Consider the following 9,098-nt stretch of genomic DNA (forward strand, 5'->3'; position numbering starts at 1 on the left):
AGCGGATAGCAGAATCCAGCTCATCCCATGAGAATTTTAAGTCTCACAGTCTCATGCTTTTTTGGTGGCAGGACATAGATAACACCAAATACAAATTCAAATGCTCACAAATGTATGTTTTCAATTCTCTTTGAGGAAAACAATGCAGGAGATTGCCAATTTGATACGAGGTAAAAGCCGCCTCCACCACATTTCCTGTTCATAAGCATGCAAGGAACAGATGTTAAGACTTAAGACTGAATCGAAGTCTTCAGGTACATACTCAAATTGCAAGGCCAAAGCAGAACAGTACATCAACGTCTGCCAACATTTTAAAGCCAAATTTTGTTTGAGATAAAGGGGGAGGTCTTGCTACAAAACAGCAATATATGAACAGGTACGTCTTTTCTTCCTAATCTCTTGTTTCTGGATGTATTGTACAGAAAAAGTGTTTCAATGGATTACATATCCCCCAGGTATGTTGCTTAGAGACTCAAAGTCTGAATATTAATAATGAGTCATCAGCATAAACCTTAGTTAATCTCCAGCTAAGTGGGCCAAAGTGCGTGAAGATTTGTTAAAGAAGAAACATTGGCATCATTTTTAGACTTAAAATTTTTGCCTGCACTGGGGGATCTGATTTTACTGTGTGCTTTTTCCCCCTTATAAACTTCATACGTGAGATCTTAAAAAGCAATTAGCCACGCTCTAATTAACTGCAGGTTAAGGACTCCTTTCCAGGGAATCAAACCTGTCTTTAAAGTTCACAGCCAAGGAAGCTTTATTAATGTTAAAATTAACATTTATCAGTCACTTAATGGATTTTTGGGTAAGGATCATTAGTACAGAAAATCCCACTGTTTAATTGGAAAGAATATTTTCTTTTCATAGACTAAGTCAGAATTTAGTCTGCACAGAGAAGCAGAAGGACCAATGGAAGTGACAAAATCCACAGACTTTTATCCTCCAAATCACCCCTTAAAATCTGGATCATGTTGGTAGTGCCCAAATGTAATTCAATACATTTCCCTCTGTGACACAAGGTGTTAGAGGATGTGGTGAATCCAGTTCCAAGTGGACAGATGTCGGTTTCCATGAGAAATCAGAATTAATTGGGGCCTGGTGAAAGGTGGTGAACTGACCGCTTTGGGGGGCAATCATTTATTTGCCCTCTGACTAGCTATAGCTTGGGCTGCTGCAGTGCTAAGCTCCCCCACATTGCTCCTGTACCTGACTTAGAGAAGTCTTCGTAGCAGTCTCAGCTGAAAGAACCGAACTGAGAATGAACTGTCTGATCCCGCTTAGTGATGGCTTCTCTAAATCGGGTACAGGAGCAATGTGAGGAAGCTTGGCACTGCAGCAGCCCAAGCTATAGCTAGTCAGAGGGCAGATAACTGATTGATTCCTCCCAAACCAAATTAATTCTGTAAGAGAAGCCTTGCTGTGTCCCCCCCTTTCTGATTATATCAGAGCTGATGAGCAAGAATTCAGACAGTGGATTTTAGATTCCAAACAGGACAAGATATTCACAAGATGTCTGAAGAGGGGGGTTAGACAAGGGTAAAAAGCAATTGCATTGCCAGAAAAATATTTAAAAAGAACCAAACATTTTATTAGTACTATAAACAGTACCATCAATGTACAAAGCAATGTACAATATGCTAAACAAAAGGCAGCAGCCAAAAAAAAGCATACACGTACCATACAGTTGTTGAAATGTACAGGCTAAAGCAGTGGCTCTCAAACTTTTGTACTGGTGACCCCTTTCACATAGCAAGTCTGAGTGCGACCCCTGCCAATATATTAAAAACTGTTTTATATATTTATTTTAACACTATTATAAATGCTGGAGGCAAAGCTGGTTTTGGGGTGGAGGTTGACAGCTCGCAACCCCCTCATGTAATAACCTTGCGACCCCCCGAGGGGTCCCAACCCCCAGTTTGAGAACCCCTGGGCTAAAGGGACCAGAGGAAGATCTGTGTTTCATTTAGTCTCCCCTCTCAATTTGACCCTTTGTTTGCAAATCAGTAATCCCTTGGTTGGGGAAAACAGAGTAGCACAAGAAGTGGCATTAATTCAAAAGAGACCCAAATGCAAAGTGTTTTTAATATGCAACCATATAATGTATTAAATATATCCCCCCACAAGGCACAAAAATTGAAACCTAGAATTCCTGGTTCTCATTAGTTGTTTTATGAAGCTCTTGGGGCCACATTGTGACCCTCTTCCTCACACACAGAGGTGCATGTTGCTCCAAAAGCAGCCCAATTGATAAGATTTGTACCTGGAGCAAGCTGTTCTTGAGAGCAAGTAAATTATTGGAATCTAGCCCTTTATGTTTCTTTGTCAGAGTCTGAAAATGATCCTAGAAGCCCTTGATGAAATTGCACATTTATTATAGTCAAGCTACAATTATACAGATTTTCTTTGTTCTGAGACATTTTAAAAAAATGAACTCAATTGTTTCAATCTTTTGTCTTTTTTTTTTTTTTTTAAAAGAGGGTTCAGTTTGATCACTCTTATTTACATATAAATGAAGATAATACAACCAAATGTGGTGATAAAGATCTTTAAAAACAACCTCTCATCTACACAAAATGTACTATTTTTGCAATATATAGCAGCAGATTATGTAGATGAGAATTAAAGTTAAGAGAAATTAATCCATAGAGCAATCCAAATGAGGATAGAGAAATATTCTTTTTTCCATTTTTCGTCACTTTTTTTGGTCCCCCTTAATTTTATTTTTGGGGATCTTTTGCACAGTAGATCAGTTTTTGCAGATTACACCTGTTAGCACATATTGAGAGACAGCTTCAGTTATCTGCAGGGACATTCTTTTCTGTGCAGAGCTATTGGGTTTCTCCCACTACTGCCGCCAAAGTTGTGGATATTGAAATAATTCATTTAGCATAGTAAATACAGGTAGGAATCTATTGCAAGCATGCGGGTGATAAAGGATCAGATGGGGAATGCATCTATAAAGCTAGGATATGGAAATACAAGATATTGCTCATTTTCTGTTTAGATAGTGAAATTAGCTTGAAATTTACATTTAAAAATGGTCGGACACACGGAGAGGCATTCTTAGGTGTTTATGGATATCTTAAGACTCATTGTTCATGAAATATAAAAAAAAATGTTGGCTGACAAGCAGATCAAATGTGTGTTCGCTTATGTAAGAACGATTAAAGATTCAGAACAGAAATGGGGTGTGTGTGTATTTATATTTCCAACTTAAATAAAAGCCAACAACAGAATGTTTGAATGAGAGCTTTGGAAAATAATTTTAAGATTTAAATGTAAAGTGACCCCCTGAAGAAAAAGCTCAATTGGGCGTGTCCCTCCCCTCAGCCCTTTTAAATATTTCTTCATGAAGTTACAAGCCTTTTTCTTTAAATAGTTGTGGGTTTTTTAATTGTCTGGTTGTCTTTTTACATTTGAAATTCAGATCTTGCATCTCCTGGTTTTGCTAGGAAATTCTAAAGACATAGGAAGCTTGTGACATCTTAAAATACCAAGGAAGTTAAACCTGATTAACTGAGAAGCGAGTTTTATCTAGACTGAAATATCGGTTTGTTATTAATGCTAAGTTAAATCAAATGCCCCCAAAATTGCTGGGAGAACCGTTCATTTTAAAGGTTCAGTAACTCCTGCCTCTTCAGTTAGGGGCTGAGAAAGCTCAGTTCACCTCAAATTGCTCTTTCTGGTCCAGAAAAGTCGGGGAGGATTAAAATTCACAATGTTCCTTAAGTAAAAGAACAAACTGGATTTTTGTTTGTTTTAAATTTCAGGCCTTCTCCACTTCAGAAAGGGGCACCATCTCCATTTTTAAATACTTTCAAGCCACCTTAAACTCACTATTTGGGAGACTCTTCTACAAAAACTTTCTAATCCAGTGAATGCAGAAGTGACATTTTTATGCTACTGGTTTCCATTACAGCTCCTTATACTTTCTTCCCTCTCAGGCCATGTCATTTCCTTCTCTTCCCCATACCTGGCAATAAAATGAAAGTGGAGAAAATGAAAAGCAAAAAGAAAGGTTGGGGAGGGGAGAAGGGTAATCAATATCTTCAGAAGGAGTGAGAAAGCAACGTGAGCAAGGATGGTTTTGTGATTAAAAGTACTGGACTGGTGACTCAGGCAATCAGAGTTCAAATCCTGGCTCTGCCACAAGAGACTTATGTGACCGTGGGCAAGTCTGGAGGAGATCCTTTTCTTCCTCAGGAGGAAATGAGGAACAAAAGGGAGTAATGCACACACATTTCATAGGGATCTGAAGTCCAAGTTCTATTCATGATCCTCAGATGGTAGGCAATTGTAAACATACAAAGTGTTACTGGTGTTCAGACAGCATAGCTAAGGAGAGCCTAGAAATACTTTAGGCAGGCAGAATTGTGGTCTCAGAAAGCAGAGGCCTGAATGATGTCTCAGACACACTGCAAAATAATGGGAGAAGTCTCATAGGTAGCAACAACTGTGATCTGACTGCAGCAGTGTGTCTTCTGGGAGAAGGAGAAAAAATTAGGGCTTCTTGAAACCAGGACTGCACTTACCAAGAAAATATTTTTCTTAATATTTAAGAAAATGCACTAAGGAGGTTTCATGACCCATGTGAGAGAATGCTAACATTAGAGAGAGAGAAAGATTGATTGAATCAGAGGGAGCAATGTGGTTATAGTGCTCAAAATATTCTACACATTGTTGAACCCGAGGAATTACAGACCAGTCAGCTTCCCCTCAGTCCATGGAAAAATCATGGAGCAGGTCCTCAAGGAAACCATTCTGAAGCACTTGGAGGAGAGGAAGGTGATCAGGAACAGTCAACATGGATTTATCAAGGGCAAGTCATGCCTGACTAACCTGATTGCCTTCTATGATGAGACATGGGAAAAGCAGTGGACGTGATATATCTTGACTTTAGCAAAAAAATTTTGATACGGTCTAACACAGTATTCTTGCCAGCAAGTTAAAAAAGGTATGGATTGGATGAATGGACTATAAAGTGGATAGAAATCTGGCTAGATTGTCAGACTCAATGGGAAGTGATCAACAGCTCGATGTCTAGATGGCAGCCGGTATCAAGCGGAGTGCCCCAGGGGTCGGTCCTGGGGCCGGTTTTGTTCAACATCTTTAATAATGATCTGGATGATGGGATGGATTGCACCCTCAGCAAGTTCACAGATGACACTAAACTGGGGGGAGAAGTAGACATGGTGGAGGGTAGGGCTAGGGTCCAGAGGGACCTAGCCAAATTGGAGGATTAGGCCAAAAGAAACCTGATGAGTGCAGAGTCCTGCACTTAGGACGGAAGAATCCCATGCATCACAAGAGGCTAGGGGCCAACTGACTAAGCAGCAGTTCTGCAGGAAAGAACCTGGGGATTATAGTGGATGAGAAGCTGGATATGCGTCAGCAGTGTGCCCTTGTTGCCAAGAAGGCTAACGGCATATTGGGCTCCATTAGTAAGAGCATTGCCAGCAGATTGAGGGGAGTGATTATTCCCCTCTATTTGGCACTGGTGAGGCCACATCTGGTGTATTGCATTCAGTTTGAGGGGACCCCCACTATAGAAAGGATGTGGACAAACTGGAGAGAGTCCAGCAGAGGACAACAAAAATGATCCAGAAGCTGGGGCACATGACTTACAAGAAGAGGCGGAGGGAACTGGGCTTGTTTGGTCTTCAGAAGAGAAGAGTGACGGGGATTTGATAGCAGCCTTCAACTACCTGAAGGGCGGGGGGGGTGGGTCTCAGTGGTGGCAGATGACAGAACAAGGAGCAATGGTGTCAAGTTGCAGTGGGAGTGGTCTAGGTTGGATATTAGGAAACACTATTTCACTAGGAGTGTGGTGAAATACAGGTTACCTAGAGAGGTGGTGGAATCTCCATCCTTAGAAGTTTTTAAGGCCTGGCTTGACAAAGCCCTGGCTGGGATGTTGGTCCTGCTTTGAGCAGGGGGTTGGACTAGATGATCTCCTGAGGTCTCTTCCAACCCTAATCTAAGTAACCCCACTTAGCCCCTGTTGCTGGCAGATCTCTGTACCTGTGAAGCCCCATTGACTTCCCTGGGACTCAGGAAAGACACAGAGGTCCCAGTATGCCATTCTCTCTCTCTTATTTAAGGGTTAAGGCCCTGATAGGAAAACAACTTGCAGCCTGAGTATCAAGTTGATTACAAGTCAGTTGGCTGTCAAGGAAGAAGCAGCCATGTCAGCTAGCGGTTTCAGCAAAGAGCAGGGAAGCAGAGAGTTCTAAGAGAGGCTATGCCATACACTCACTGTGCCATTGTATCCTGGCAAGTTGTTGGACCTCCTTGTTGCCTCAGGTCAAATCACCCTGAAAACCAGAGGCAAGATCCGAGCTGCAGTGACTGAGGTCAATAGGACTCAATGAGAAACACATTGTTGGTGCTCTACAGATAAAATCATCATACTACTATACAAACGAATACAGCAGGGGAGAGGGTGAAAAGGCTAAAAGAGCAAGGAATGGAAATCTGATTACAGTTTAAAATGCTTCAAAAAGTGGCTGTGGATGATAGTGTGTACCAGCCAACAACATTCTTTCAGAGAGAAAGTTATGGTTAAAAACAATTCTACAAAGATATGTGGGGGAAGCACGAGGGTCCTGTGGCACCTTACAGACTAGCAAATGTATTGGAGCATAAGCTTTCGTGGGTGAATACCCACTTCATCAGATGCATGGAATGGAAATTTCCAGAGGCAGGTATAAATATGCAGGCCACAATCAGTCTAGAGATAACAAGGTTAGTTCAATCAGGGAGGATGAGGCCCTTTTCTAGCAGTTGAAGTGTGAAAACCAAGGGAGGAGAAACTGCTTTTTTAGTTGGCTAGCCGTTCAGTCTTTGTTTAATCCTGAGCTGATGGTGTCAAATTTGCAAATGAAATGAAGCTCAGCAGTTTCTCTTTGAAATCTGGTCCTGAAGTTTTTTTTGCTGTAGGATGGCCACCTTTAGATCTGCTAGTGTTGTCCAGGGAGGTTGAAGTGCTCTCCTACAGGTTTTTGTATATTGCCATTCCTAATATCTGACTTGTGCCCATTTATCCTTTTCCGTAGGGACTGTCTGGTTTGACCAATGTACATAGCAGAGGGGCATTGCTGGCATATGATGCGGATATTCATTGGTGGACGTGCAGTGAATGAACAGTGATGTTGTAGCTGCGTCTGGTTAGGTCCTGTGATGTGTTGCGGTGTAGATACGTGGGTGAGACTGGCATCTAGTTGTTGCATGGATTGCTCCTGAGTATGAGTGTTATGGGCAGTGTGTGGTGCTGGGAGAAATGCTTAAGTTGGTGGGTTGTCTGTGGCGAGGAGGCCGCCTCCAAGTCTGAAAGCAAGATCATTGTCCAGATGGTGTAGGTCACTAATTATGTTTAGAGAGGTTAGCTGAGGATTGGTAGGTGAGGGCCAGTGGAGTTCTGTTGTTTCTTTCTTGAGTTTGTCTTGCACAAGGTAGGCTTCTGGTACACGTCTGGCTCTGTGATCTGTTTCCTTTGCCTTGTGCGGGAGCGTAGTTCTGAGAATATTTGGTGAAGATCTTGTAGCTGTGGGTCTCTGTCTGAGGGTGGAGCGTATGCGGTTGTATCTCAGCACTTGGGTGTAGACGATGGATCATGTGTGCCCAGATGGACGCTGAGGCATGGTGGGCATAGCAGTCGTGGGTTTTGGTATAGGGTGGTGTTAACGGACCATCACTATTGTACCGTGTGCGACACTGTGAGTCCTATGTGGTTTTATAAAAATATGGTAATGAGTGAATATAATGTAACTGGAATATGCTTCATGCAAAAGGTCTATTGTAAGGTATCATTACAAAGCTTATAATCTACTGAGTGTGATCATCCTGTTTCTATAAGTTTACCGTTCTTGTATCTGGGACTAGAAATATAACTCTGCGGGCCTATTGGAATTATGCAAAGTGTGCGCCATTAATGGTGGTTTGGAATCTTAATGGCTCCCATCAACCAGGACAATTGACTGGGGCTCTGTTTGCAGGCAAGGCTTCCTGTGAGGAATGAAGGCTTGGGGTCTTACAGTGATATGTGATCATGTCACATGAACTGGAATCCATCTTTAACCTGGTGCTTTTCCAGTGAGTGGGAGTGGAAACCCAGAGAGAGACAAAGGATTCCTGCCTTATGCAAAAGATAAAGGTGTGGAACAGAACAAAGAGGGAGAGCCATCATGAAGAATCCCCTAGCTACCACCTGAGCTGGAACAAGAGCTGCACTGGGGAAAGAATTGTGCCCAGGCCTGGAACGTGTCTCTAAGGGTGAGATTATCTGTATTCAGTTTGATTAGACATAGATTTGCACGTTTTATTTTATAGTTTGCTTGGTGACTTACTTTGTTCTGTCTGTTACTACTTGGAACCACTTAAATCCTACATTCTGTATTTAATAAAAATCACTTTTTACTTATTAGTTAACTCAGAGTATGTATTAATACCTGAGGGAGCAAACAACTGTGCATCTCTCTCTATCAGTGTTTTAGAGGGCAAACAATTTATGAGTTTACCCTGCATAAGCTTTATACAGCATAAAATGGATTTATTTGGATTTAGACCCCATTGGGAGTTGGGCATCTGGGTGTTAAAGACAGGAGCACTTCTGTGAGCTGTTTTCAGGTGAACCTACAGCTTTGTGGCACGTAATTCAGACCCTGGGTCTTTGTTGGAACAGATGAGTGTGTCTGGCTCAGCAAGACAGGGTGCTGGAGTCCTGCACTGGCAGGAAAACAGGAGCAGAGGTGGTCTTGGCACATCAGGTGGCAACTCCCAGAGGGTTGGATCACAGAAACCCCATCACACCATGGTGTCTAGGAAGTGGATCTCCTATGTAGATTGGTCCAGGCTGAGGTTGATGGTGTGGTGGAAGCTGTTGAAATTGTGGTGGAATTATTCCAGAGTCTCCTTCCCATGGGTCCAGATGTCATCAATGTAGCATTAGGTAGAGAAGGGGTGTGAGTGGACAAGAGCTGAGGAAGCATTGTTCCAGATCAGCCATAAAAATGCTGGCATATTGTGGGGTCATGCTGTCATAAACAGATAGCTAAGGGTTAACGTTTCTTTTACCTGTAAAGGGTTAACAAAGGGAA

General features: G+C 42.1%; 1 protein-coding gene across 1 annotated transcript in view; it reads left to right on the forward strand.

Annotated features, from left to right (window-relative positions):
• Nucleotides 1-220: 220 nt before the first annotated feature.
• The window catches only part of TRAT1 (T cell receptor associated transmembrane adaptor 1), a 21,587-nt gene continuing 12,709 nt past the window's right edge, over nt 221-9,098 (forward strand). The window contains exon 1 of the mRNA XM_032765238.2: nt 221-376. The gene's annotated coding sequence lies outside the window, so the exon portion shown is untranslated. The remainder of the gene's footprint in view (nt 377-9,098) is intronic.

Source organism: Chelonoidis abingdonii, chromosome 1, assembly GCF_003597395.2.
Source record: "Chelonoidis abingdonii isolate Lonesome George chromosome 1, CheloAbing_2.0, whole genome shotgun sequence".
NCBI classification, from domain to species: domain Eukaryota; kingdom Metazoa; phylum Chordata; order Testudines; family Testudinidae; genus Chelonoidis; species Chelonoidis abingdonii.